Below are 13713 nucleotides of genomic sequence, written 5' to 3' on the forward strand. Positions count from 1 at the left end.
TGCCTTTGAAAGTGTGGAATACAGTCAGTAAGACAAGCAGTGGGTCAAGCTCTGCAATTTTTCAAGTATAGTGAAGGAGGAAAAATAAAGGGGCACTTTTAGAAATAAGGAACAAAAAACTGAAAGAAGGATACTTGCACACAAAAGCAGACTGCTCAGGAAAAAACTAAGAAATCACCTATAGAAAACAATCTGGGAAAAAGATTAGAAGAAAAATATTAAACATACTAAGGGGTAGAGTGGGTCTCTACAGGTACCCAGTGCAGAAACATCGGCTTGAAGTACTTCACACAAACTGAGGTTGGGTCTTTAAATACAGGGTGAATTAGGTGATTCAGAAGGACAGTTTCCAGAATTGCCATAAATTTGAGGGAAAAGTTGAGTCTGGACTTGCATTGTAAAAATTATATACCTTTGTTAGTGACTTCATTTTCTGTGTTCAGACTCAGTATTTTTCTTATATATAGTCATTCAACAGAACATTCACTGGGCATGTACTAGGTGCTGGGTGCTGGGGCTGGGTCAGGCTTGGGGATGTGAAGGTGAATGGGAGTATAGGGAAGGACATTGGCTCCTCTACTTGTCTTCGATTCTCAGCGAGGGCTCTGTAACGAAAGACAATTAATAAGAGGAAAGCATATAAATTTATTTAATGTAAGTTTTATGTGACACAGGAGCTCTCATAAGGAAATGAAGACCCAAAGAAATAGCAAAACCTAAGTGCCTATATATTAGGTTGAGCGAAGAGAGGCAGTTGTGGAAAGGTAACTCAAATAGATGGGAAGACCAAAGAAGAGTGTATTTTAATAAGGTCCGTTTGTACAGAATTCTCTATGCCTCAGCTCCTCCCCTCTAGTGATGAGAATGTGTCTTTCTTCTTGATATAGGGAGGGCATCTTTCATACACGATTTTTATCTCTCTCTTTCAGGAAGAAAGGGTAAGTGTCTTTCTTGCACCTACTGTTTTTCATGTGCCTTTAGTGCAAAGTAGTCCTTACACCAAGAGCATATTCTGAGGTGGCAGAATCTGCCTCCTCAAGGGGAAATGACATATGAAGCTGAAATGAAAAGACAGTGTGGTAATGTGCTATAGAATGGCCTGCACGTGGCACGGAAAGAGAATCCTTACCCAGAATAAGCCAGTTATCACCCAAGACAGAGTAGTGTGGGATGAGTAGGAGGTGGCCAGGCTGCCAGCAGGTAGGGCTCGTGGTGGAGGGGGTGAGCAGAAGCAAACTGAGAAGGCACAGATGTGAGAAGCGATGTGTTAGTGGTGTGAGCTTGGAACCACTAACTGTCTGTTGCCTCTGGAGGATGAACTCTCAGGCAGACGCTGATAAGATGTGGTCTTAGAGAGGAAGCAGGGCTTGTTGGAGTCATGGAGATATGGAAGCATTTCAGTAGCTTTTTTTTTTTTTTTAAGATTTTATTTATTTATTTGAGAGAAAGCAGAGGGAGACAGAATCTGAAGCAGACTGCACTGAGCACAGAGCCTGATGCAGAGCTCGATCCCATGACCATGAGAACACAAGCTAGGCAGAACCCAAGAGTCAATGCTTAATGAAATGAGCCACACGGGTGCCCCTATGGAAGCATTTCACACAAGGATGGGGTTGGAGAGGGTCCTGCTGAAATTTTTGTGTTAGAGAGTTCACTTCGGCTGTGCTACTGAGGCTGGGTTTGAGTAGGACTCATTGGGCGCTGGTACCCTAATGCAGGGAGAGATGGTGAAGGCCAAAGGTGACAGTACCATTAGGAAGCACAATTAGCAAGACTTAGTAAAGGTTAGATGTAGGAGCTGCGTATGGGGGAGGGGAGGATAAAACAGATTATGAGTCCCAGGTTTTAGCTTAGGTGATTGGGTATTTATGGGTCCCACAAACTAAGTTACAGAGTACAGAAAAGGAACATGTATATCTTGGTCAGGGTCCCCACAGGAAACAGGAATCTTGTTCAGGTTGGGCAATTTGAGGAGGATTAGTAATTAAGTTACTTACAAAGATGTGGGTACATGAGGAATAAAGTGGCTCCTTGGGACTAATAATAGTGGGGAGGGGGAAAGAATGCTGTGATCAGTTCAAGACTTGGAGACAGGTCTCTCTGACCTCCATCAAGGAACTGTGACCTCCGTCAAGGAACAAGGGAAGCATCCCATTTATTGTAGCCCTGCAGAGAGGTGAAGGAAGAGCTAAACATTGACCTCATTTTGGGCTCTTCCTCTGATCTCCTGTTGGGATCTCTCCTTGGCCAAGCCCGTCTGGAAGTGTTAGCAGAGGGCAAGAAGGCCCACCAGCATAGACAGCTGGAGTCAGGCTTTGTGGGGGCTAGCTAGAGGCTGTCCAGCATGGAGTAGAGAGAATGGGTTGAACTGCCCGTGTCTGGTATTCGCCACTTACTAGATCTGCGAACTTGGACATATTTCTTCTCTGTGCTTTAGTTTTCTCATCTGTAAAAGAAAAGATAGTGATAATACCTACCCCACAGAGATGTGGCAGATTATAAATGACTTAATACATGCAAATTATTTAGACTGGTGCTTGGCACACAGAAAGCCATAATATGTGTGTCTGCTGTTATTACCTGTTACCCATACAGAAATGCCAAGGCAGCAGGTGAATATAGGAATCTGAAGGTCAAGGAAGAATGGAGAAATAGATTCAGATAGTTTTGAGAGAAGTTATGATACTGAATGAGATCACTCAGAGTCCAGAGTAGCACTGTCCAGTAAAAATGTATTTTTAAATACATACATAATTTTAAATTCTGAAGTTAAAAAAAAGAAGAAAAAAGAAACAATGACATTAAATAAACCGAAGAGAAATAGTTGAAATTAATGTTGATAATATATTTTATTTAACCCAACATATACAAAATGTTAGCATTACAATATGCATTCAATAGAAAAACAATGAGAAACTACTTTCTTTTCTTCTTTTTTTTGTTCTAAGTCATTGAAATTTGGCATATATATTCCACTTATAGCACATTTCAGTTTGGACTAGCATGTTTCAAATGCTTAAGAGCCACATGTGTCACAGTTCCTGGACAGTGCTGGGCTAGAGTCAGAAAAGCAGAAAAACCAGGGAAGGTCTCTGAAAAACACTCATAATTAAGGCTCTGGGCCAGGACAGAAGAACTAGAAAGAAGGAAGAAAACTTTTAAGAATCCTGAGAGTGTGGGGCTGCAGGCATCCAGGTCATAGAGAACTTCTCATAGTTTCAGAGTTTCAGATAGAGCAGCCAGTACTGTAAGAACAAGTCTACAAAATGTCCACTGAATCTGGCAAACTGAAGCTTGCTGGTGACCTTGGAGGGAATTGTTCGTAAGAAAAATGGTAGCCAAAGGATGGGTAAGAATGGGTTGCACAGTTATGCTAGAGGGATAGTTGAGATCGTGGGAAATTTTAGAAATGATTAGGGAGGAAGAACATATACCAGAGCTTTCCATTTACATTTTCAAGGAAGGACAAGTTCAAAAGTGTCATAATCATTCACACACTCACTCACTCTCTATCCCTTTTTCTGGACTTAAGTACCCTTTTACCAGTATCATATTGTCTCATCCACCTTTGTTTGTGCTTGTACTGGAGAGATCATGTTTGGCCACAAGTATCATTAACACCGGAAATTATTTGTCTGTCTGGCAAATTTCTAAGGCAGCCAATTTGTAAACTTGTTCATTCATTTCCGTCTTTCTCCTTTCCTCAAGCCCCTTATTTCCATATTGGGATCCCTGTGAGTCTACAGATGAAGCATGTGACGTGAACTGTTCCATCTCCTTTGACACACAGCTTGGTTCCTATGCAACCTTTGATCCAGTCCTAACAATTAAAGGGAATCGGAGGTTCTGATGTTAGAACAAGAGGGTTCTCTCTGCCTCTGGATGGTATGGCATGCAGTTATGAGACCTAGAATGATTATAATTGTACTTGCTCCATGAGGAAATGAAATCTGAGGATAAAGTGAACACAGGGAGGGGCAGAGCCAAGAAAATCACAGAGAAATGAAGCCGGAGCCCTAGTGATAAGAAACTAGTTCAAGCCATGCCTACAATCTTTTTGGGGGAAATTTCTTTCTTTCTTTCTTTTTTTTTTTAAGATTTTATTTATTTATTTGACAGAGAGATATCACAAGTAGGCAGAGAAGCAGGCAGAGAGAGAGAGAGAGAGAGAGGAGGAAGCAGGCTCCCTGCCAAGCAGGGAGCCCGATGCAGGACTCAATCCCAGGACCCCGAGATCATGACCTGAGCCGAAGGCAGAGGCTTAACCCACTGAGCCACCCAGGCGCCCTTGGGGGAACTTTCTTATGTGAACCAATAAGTTACCTGTATTTTTAAAGCCAGATTGAGTTGCATTTTCTATTATTTGCAGCCAAAAATATCTATCCCAAAGTTTGCCATGGGCCAGCATTTGTGCTAGAATCTTGAATCATTTTACTACTAAATAAAATAAAATGGAAAAAAAAAAGACAAAAAAAAAAAAAAAAAACCTCTTAAACGTTTCTCCTTGTCTGTAGTGATGTTGATAATGAGTATAATCACATACAGGACCAAATCTAAGCTTCTGTGTAAGGGGTTTCAAGGTCAGCAATGCCCTCCATAACATATAGCCTTGCCTACTTGTTCAGATGCATCCCCCCTGTGGCACTCTATCCTTCAATAGTAATGAACTATTTATAATTCTCCAAACACATCCTGGATGTTTTAAAATATGACCACACATTATTTGAAATTCCTCCAATTATGACGTGATAAACATGTCTCATTTCCTTGAATCCTTATGACTGCATTGTGAGCTAATGACTACGTTGACCAAGAGAGTATAGAAGAATGATGCTTAAGTGGCTTCCAAAACTAGATCATAACAGCTGTGCAGCTTACTCCAGGTTTTTCTGGAATACTCACTCTAGAAGCTTCCTTCCCATGCTGTGGGACTCTCAGTCCACATGGAGAAGTCATGTGTAGATCCTCCTATCCACAGTCCCAGTTGAGCCCAGGCTTAGAGTCATGCTGAGTCAAGCACCAGAACGTGAGTGAAGAAACTTTCAGATGACTCCAATCCTCTGGCATCTGAGCCACTCAGAGCCATTTATAGATTTTTGTGGTGTTTCTAGATGAAGCCCAAGACCTGTTGGAGCCGAGATAAGGGGTTCCTGCTCTGTTCTCTCTGAACTCCTATTTCACAGGCCAACAAACATAATAAAATGGTTGTGATTTTATACTACTAAGTTTGGGATCCTTTGTTACGCACCAGGAGATAATTAGAACAGACTTCGGACTTCTGTTAATTAGAATTTGGATCCATGTGGCAGTAATACCCTTTCTCTTGCTGTTCAGGCAAATCCTCATCTCTGCCACCTCATTGAAGTCTTCCTTCAACTCCTCAACAGGCTTATGTTTTCTGTCTTCTGTGTATTTATAAGTGCCAGCTTGTAAATCATCTTGAAGAATTTTAATTGTCTGTGTCCTTTTTCTGCACAGACATATAAACTCTTTGAATGTAGGAACATGTCTTTTTGGCTTTCTATCCTCAGGGCCAGATTGCAGTATCTATCACATAGTAGTTGTCTAAGAAGTGTAATGAAATGATATGTTTTTGCTAGAAGTATTACAGAGTTCAAGTGCAGCACTGTCAAGAACTGTGAAGGGTCTGAGATTTTACCCTGTAAGTTGGATAAATACCCAGTTCTTCCCTCCTGTGTTTCTCCTTTAATCTCACACTGCTACTCTTTCACAACACTTCTGACACCAGATGTATGGGGATTTTCCCCCACAGCTAGCAAATCTCTGTGACACAAAATGGGTATCCTAGAATTTAACTCAATTATGAAACTAAGTGGACATAGCATCAGAGTCCACAGGTTAATGGCTCAGTCTCATGAGGTCACTGCCCATTTTAGATGCCAATTCCAAGTAGGAGGTCCCCAGGCTACAAATTGGAGATTCCCAGGACCTCATCCCTCTTTGATTTGGTTATTTGCTAGAACTGCTCACAGAACTCAAGGAAACACTTACTTCAGTGTACCAGTTTATTAAAGGATATGATAAAGAACACAGATGAGTCGCCCAATGAAGAGATACAGAGGGCAAATCTGGGAGGGTCCCAGGCACAGGAATTCTCTCCCCATGGAGTTGGGATGCATCTCCTCCTGGTATATGGATGTGTTCCCCCAACCTGAAAGCTCCCTGAACCCCATACTTTTGGGATTTTATGGAGGCTTTCTCATGTAGCATAATTATTAACTCCATTACTAGTCCTTTACCCCTATTAGCAGAATGGGGGGGGTGAGATTAAAAATCTCACATTTCTAATCATGGCTTGGTCTTTCTGGTGACCAGAAGCCATCCAAGAGACCAGCCAGAGTCCCCTCATTTTGTTCTAATAAAAAAGATGCACCTAGTGCCCTTATCATTTAAAAAATTACAAGGGTTTTAGGAGCTCTGTGTCAGAGTCTGAGTGTAATGACCAATATAGATGTATTTTTTTTTCTGTTATCTCATTAGCCTGCCACAATATCATGGATGTTGGCAGAAGACATGAGTCTTCTAGATCAGAGACAGAAGAATATATTATTCATGACAGTAGTGGTAGCTAGATTGTTAGCATTTCTGCCCATTCTAGGTGTTGCACATGGGGCCAGATTATGCCTGAACCTGGAGTACACTGAATTATAGGAGAGGAACCCTGAGCTTAGGGAACCTGAATCTTTTATAAAGGTCAGTAAACCTACCTGCCCTTTGCCCTGGAGAGAGACATTATCTTGATTATACTAGACAGTAAATAAACCTGACCTCTGCTGTAGAAGAGAAGAAGAGAAGAGACTTGGAAGAGACTATGTCTTCCAAGGCTGTTTCCTCAAACAGCCTTGAGCACGTAATCTGAAACAAAGGGGATCATTCTGTTGGCGGGATGAACAGAAATGTGAAAGACCCGTGGATACTTGTCTTCCCAAAACTCAGAAGAGATATCAGTTACATGCATTATTTTTTAGGTCATGAAAATCTTCAAAGAGACGGTGATAACTTAAACTGAGTCTTGAAATAATATGAGTAGACATTAGGAGGCAGATGGTATTAGTAGGACATTTCATGAAGCAGGAGCAATTTGAACAAAAGTGTGGAGGAATGATGACTTTGGAAAAATGAAGATGGTCTGACATGGATGCATTGTAGGGCATAAGGGAGGAAGGAGCCCAATGTGAGATGGATGAGGGGGTAAGCCAGAGACAGCTCACAGAAGGTCATCCGTGCCATGCTGACAGAAGTATACTTTATCCTGTAAGAAACAGAGAGTCAGGCAAGGTTTTTAAGCAATTCAGGCAGGTGATCAGATTCCCTTTTAGAAAGATACATCTAGCTGAGACAGAAAGGGCATTCTCGGCAGAAAGAATAGCATGGATATAATGGAGACGTTAAAGTGCCAGCAAATTGAGGGAACTGTAACAGATCTCGGAACATGATGGTCAGTGCAACACTCATCAAAGTGATTATTTATTAAGAGTGATTTAACAGCTTTCAATCAGTTACCAGGTGCCAATTGTTAAGCTGGGACATAACCCGGGAAAGTCTAAAGCTATGCCATGTTAAATTAGGCTAAGCTAATTTATGTCTGAATAATCCATAGTGAAAGAAGAGATTCGAGTTGGCAATTAAGTGTTCTCTTAACTGCCTACTTTGATTGATTATGATGGTCCACCTGGAACGTGGTGTTAAAAAGTATTTTCAGCCCAATTCTGGGCTCAGTGGAAAAGAGGGAAATCCTTAGTTTTGCCTAATGGTGAGTAACAATACATTTGCTGGCAATGGGCTGGGGCCAAGGTTTCCTCAAAGCTTATTACTGACAAACCAAAACCTATACAGGGGGCGGACCCTGTGGCAGGAGTAGTCGTGTAACTATGCGGAGGTGATGAGGTATGTTAGGTGGTAGAAGTGCACAAACAGGATGGAAACAGGGGTGCTTAGGGTTTAAATCCAAGGTCTAGACCGGAAATATGAGATAAGGGAAGCAACAGCCAGCTTGGGGATGGAGATGTTGTCAGATTACAACAAAGGAGTGAATTATCAATGAGAGATTTTTTTTTAATGCAGTGACTTTGGTCCTGTTGCTCCAGACCCAGCAGTTTGATCCCAGTACTTGATGTCAAAAGTGACACAAGATAAGGATGTCAAGGTCAGTACCTAAGGAGGAAGAAGGTGTGTCTTCTTTTGTTCACGATTCTCTAATTTTTCTCAAGAGTAAGCATTTTCATAATGTGAGTTTGCAGTATTATTCAGTAACATAATTCTGTTATGGAGGATAAGAAAAACAAGCAGGATGGATGAAACTCAAAGTGTGTCAAATGGCTTGCAAGATATAGATAAAATTAGTTAGGTGGGTTAAGTATTGATAGGTACCTATAAGACATGTTAAAAAATAGAATAGTTGGAATATACAATAAAAAAGATCGAACTAAAGAAGTGTGTGTATATATATACATGTACATGTATATATATACAGATATATATGAAGGAAATTACAAGGGTTTTAGGAGCTCTGAAGGGTAGAAGGACCAAGAGACACAAAATATTCATAATACACTAAATGAACATGAGGCACATGAAGCATTCAATATTCAATACTGAGCTCAATATTGAAGCACTCAGTGTTAAATCAGCCACTCATTGATGATATCATTCTGGTCCTGTGTTACCTCAGCCCCCAAAAAGTTGCTCAGCAGGCATGCTATATTCTTTTTCTTGCATCACTCAAGCATGTGTTCTAGTCACCCTCCATCTTCTAAGGCCCTTTGCTTAATCCTGATACGGATCCTTAAACTACACCTTCAGTGGAGAAAAAGGTTGATGTGGCAGAAACACAAGAAATATGAGCACCATAATCCGAATGCATATAGTATAGTCCTTCCATCCATTAAAACTTGGAACATGTCACTCCATTTTTCCCTGGCTTCCATAGAATCTGATTAGAAATGTGCTCTACAAGGGTGCCTGGGTGGCTCAGATGGTTGGGTGTCTGCCTTCATCTCAGGTCATGATCTCCAGGTCCCAGGTTTGAGCCCCATGTCGGGATCCCAACTCAGCAGGGAGTCTGCTTCTCTTTCTCCCTCTGCCTCTCCCCCTGCTTGTGCTTTTTCCATCACTCCCTCTCTCAAATGAATAAATAAAATCTTAAAAAAAAAAAAGATACTATCAAACTCTAAAAAAAAGAAAAGAAAAGAAAAGAAAAAATAAATGTGCTCTACAGTTGAACAACATGGGTTTGAACTGCATGGCTCCACTTACATACCGATTTTTTTTCTATAAATACAGTACAGTACCATAAACGTATTCTCTCTTCCTTATGATTTCTCAAATAACATTTTCTTTTTTCTAGCTTACTTTACTGTAAGAATACACTATATATTATATATAATGCAAATAACATATGAAACATGCATTTATGTTATTGATAAGGCTTCTAGTCAACAGTAGGCTATTAGTAGTTAAGTTTTCAGGGAACATGGATTTTCAACTGTATGGTGGGGTCAGTGCCCCAAACTCCCATGTTGCCCAAGGGTCAACTGTACTATAATTCTTATGTAATGTTTTTGGTTTTTTCTCTGCCTGCAATATTTTCTCTTTATCTCTGGTTTTCAGTAGTTTGAATATGATGTGTGTGTCCTGCTGTATTTACCTAGTTTGGTAGTCCCTGAGCTATTTGGGTCTGTAGGTTGATATATTTCATTATTTTTGGAAAATTCTCTACCATTATGTCTTCCCATACTTCTTCTGTCCAAATCTATCTTGTTCTACTGGGATTCCAATTACAAGTGTGTTATACAATTTGATATTGACCCATAGTTCTTGAACAGTCTATTCTATTTTTTTTAAGTGTCTTTTTCCTCTTTGTATTTTAGTTTGTGTAATTTCTATTCTCCTATCTTCAAGTTCGTTGATTGTTTTCTTGGCTCTTTCAGATCTACCAAGAAGCCTGTCAAAAGAATTCTTCATCTCTGTTTTCATTTCTAGCATTTCATTTGATTGTTTCTTATAGCGCACTAGAGCTTTTCACCTGTTAACTGTAGTTATTTTAAGTTCCTTGTCCAACAGTTCCAATATCTAGGTCATATCTGCATTTAATAATGGCTTTGTCTTTTAACAAGAGTGCTGTTTTTGCTGGCTTCTTTGTGATAAGTTTTGATTGAAAGCTAAGCATCTTGTGTGGGAAGTAGACATGCCTGAAAGGACACATGCCCCTTATTTTGCTAGCCCTTTAGTGTGGGGTATAGAGACAGTTAGTTGGGAGTTGAGCTGGGTTTCTATTTTATCATTGCCAGAGTGAAACCTTCAGTGCAAGTTTCAAATCTTTCTAGCTTGTCTTGCGCTTAGGCTGGGGGCTGGTTTGCTGGGGGGGTGGGGGGGTGGTTTCTCAGCGTCTCCCCTATCCTCAGAATTAGGTCTTCCCTTTGTGCCTGCATCTCAGAGAGGGAACTCCCTCCATGCTATTGCCTTTCCCTTAGGAGTAACTGCTGTTACTTGTTACTCAGTGCTTGTTAGCCTCTTGGTGGGGGCTGGGGAGTTCTCTGGTTCAATCTCAGTCTTGGAGGCTACATTTCTGGGTCATAGGTGTGGGGTCTTCTCAATGCTCTTGCCCCTAACCCAGTGGTAAGGCAACTCTAAAGGACAAAAACATTTTCCTGTCCCCCTCCTAAAAATGTGTTTGCTTGTGTGTTTGGTCATTTCTCGCAGCTGCATAGGTATCCTGTAGGTGACAAGGTTTGTTGCCCTTTTCCCAGTGAGTTAGGCTTTTATTTCTCAAGGGGAAGAGGACTAAGTTGGGCTTTGTGTCTTTCCAGAAGTGGCTGCTGTTCCCCTCTCCCAGGCCTGTATTTTCTCCGTCTCTCCTACCTCCAGTCTTTCATGTGTACTGAGTGAGATCCTTAGAGAAAACTCACAAGTATGTGCAAATTCCTCTTATCTCTGTGGCTCCTAGGGATTATATAATTTTTCTAAAAAAAAAAAAAAAGATTTATTTATTTATTTGAGAGAGAGTATGAGAGGGAGGGACAGAGGGAGAGGGAGAGAGAATCTCAAGGAGACTCTGCACGGAGTACGGAGCCTGACATGGGGCCCGATCTCACAACTTGAACTGAAACCAAAAGTCGGACACTTAACCAACTGCACCACCCAGGCACCCAGGGATTATATAATTTTATACAAGCTCACACTCACCCTTTAGCACTCCAGTAAACATTTTAAGCTAAAATAAATTCTTCTTAGTAGATTGTATGGATGGCATCTCACATCTACCCTGGTAAGCCAATCCTTGTGACTGATCTCTTCTTGGACATACCTGTTTTTTTAGATTTTGGGTTAGCTGGTTGCCTTGCAACCTCAGCTATCAAGGATTCAAGAACTGATTTTGCAGATTACCCAATTTTTCTGTTTTAAAGGTGGAAACAATGCTCTTTCCAGCTCTCTAGAACCTGAGTGGAAGTTTGCACCATATTCTGAGGGTGTTAACCTACTCCAGCTCTTTCCCCTTGATTCCCATTGTATCCTTTAAATTGATTTAATAAAATATGAGGTTTGAACATTTTAATTTGATCTGTGAGCCTCTCTGTGCCTTAACATCCATGAGACTTTGCCTAGTAAAGTACTTCTAGGCTCTCACTGCATCAGTGTAATTTTCCACACAGCAACTATTAGCTTGGTGTGGACAAGTCTCCTCTCTGTTGAAATTATTTCCTGAGATCCTGAGTTTTGCACTGGGGCATTTTTACTCAAGAGTTTACAGATGTATTGAAGAGTAATACGCTTTGCTACACTTTCACACATAAAACAATTCATCATTATGACAGCTCTGTAGTTGAGTGAGCTGGTTCCTTATAATAAATCTCATTATAGAGATAGACAGACAAACAGACAGATGGATAATTTGTTCTATTTTTATGTTTCTCTGGAGAACCCTGCCTAATACAATAGATTATATTATTGTCACATCTAGGTTTAACTTTGATTTCTCTATTTACTCCTGTTATATAGCTCCTATCCCCAGTCAGACAAGGAGTGTCTTCCTCATTATTCCTGTGAGCATTTGAGCAGAGCATCCATTACTGTCATGTTTAATACTGGTTGACACATATAATTATAAACTTAATATTTGCATCTCCATTATTAAGTTTATTTTTGAAGGGGAGAGTCTCCCCTTATTTGTCTTTTTTACCCCCAGTGTCTAAAACAATCATTAAGAAATTCAGTGAGGGGACACCTGGCTGATTTAGTACAGACCGTGACTCTTGATAGGTTGTGAGTGTGAGCCCCATGTTGAGTGTAGAGTTTACTTACAAATAAAATCTGTAAAAAAAAAAAACAAAAACCCAAAAACCAAAAAACAGGGATACCTGGGTGGCTCAGTTGGTTATGCATCTGGCTCTTGGCTTCAGCTCAGGTCATGATCTCAGGTTCCTGGGATCAGGCCCCTTGTCAGGCTCTGTGCTCAGCAGGGAGTCTGCTTGAGAGTCTCTCTCCCTCTCCCTTTGCCCATTGCTCTGCTGTGTCTCTCTCTCCCAAAATAAAATAAATAAAAACATCTTTAAAAAAATAAAAAATAAATAAATTTAAAAAATAATAGTAATAAGAGAAATTTAGTGAATGTTTATAAACTGACCATATATAACATCTGCTATGGAAGTTATTGTTTGGATCCTGTGACTGTGTACATGCCTGGGTATCATAACTGGCAAGTGCTTCTCAGATATTGGTTGTTATTATTATTATTGGCAAAATTGGCTTTGGTAGAAGGGCTAACCGAATAATATGGGCTAGCCTAATAATATGACTTTCATTTATATCAGTGATTCTGTGACAAAGGAAGTATAACAGTAATCACTTTTATGCATTGAATACTTAGCACGGTGGCTGGCACATAGTGCTTTTGGCTCTGGTTACCTGAGATGCAGAATGACCTGCTCTTAGCAGATCTCTGGGTCTTGAATTTTGTATTCCTTGGCTCACATCTTCATATTCTGCCCACATTTGTCAGCTCTTTTCTGCCTCCAAGTACTGAAGCTTGCTTTTGTTCTTACAAATGCTGCTGAGGTCACGCTCTACCCAAAACTGACCACCTAGAACATGAGGCTGCCACTGACTTCAGTGATGACATCTTCACTTATGTCCTGTCCACTGGGCCAGAAATTGTTGAATGTTGGTATAAATTAAGATTAAACTAAGACTTTCTAGTGGAAATTGACAAGCTGATTCTAAAATTTATATGGAATTGCAAGGGATCCAGAGTAGCCAAAACAATTTTGAAAACAACTAATGAAGTTGGAGGACTCACACTTCTCAGTTTCAAAATTTGATGCAAAGCTGTAGTCATCAAAACAGTGTGGTATTGGCATAAGGATAAACATATAGATCACTGAAGTAGAATTGAGAGTCTAGAAAAAAAAAAAAAACTTACAATTACGGAATTGATTTTTGATGAGCATGCCAAGACAATTCAATGGGGGAAAGAACAGTCTTTTCAACAAATGGTATTGAGGGGCACCTGGGTAGCTCAATTGGTTAAGATTCTGCCTTTGGCTCAGGTCGTGATCCCAGGGTCCTGGGATGGATCCCCACATCAGGCTCCATGCTCAGTCTCTGCCTCTGCCCTTCCCATGAGAGTTCATGCTCTCACTCTATCTCTCTCTCTCTCAAGTAAATAAATACATTAAATCTTAAAAAAAAAAAAGG

Source organism: Martes martes, assembly GCF_963455335.1.
Source record: "Martes martes genome assembly, chromosome: 12".
NCBI classification, from domain to species: domain Eukaryota; kingdom Metazoa; phylum Chordata; class Mammalia; order Carnivora; family Mustelidae; genus Martes; species Martes martes.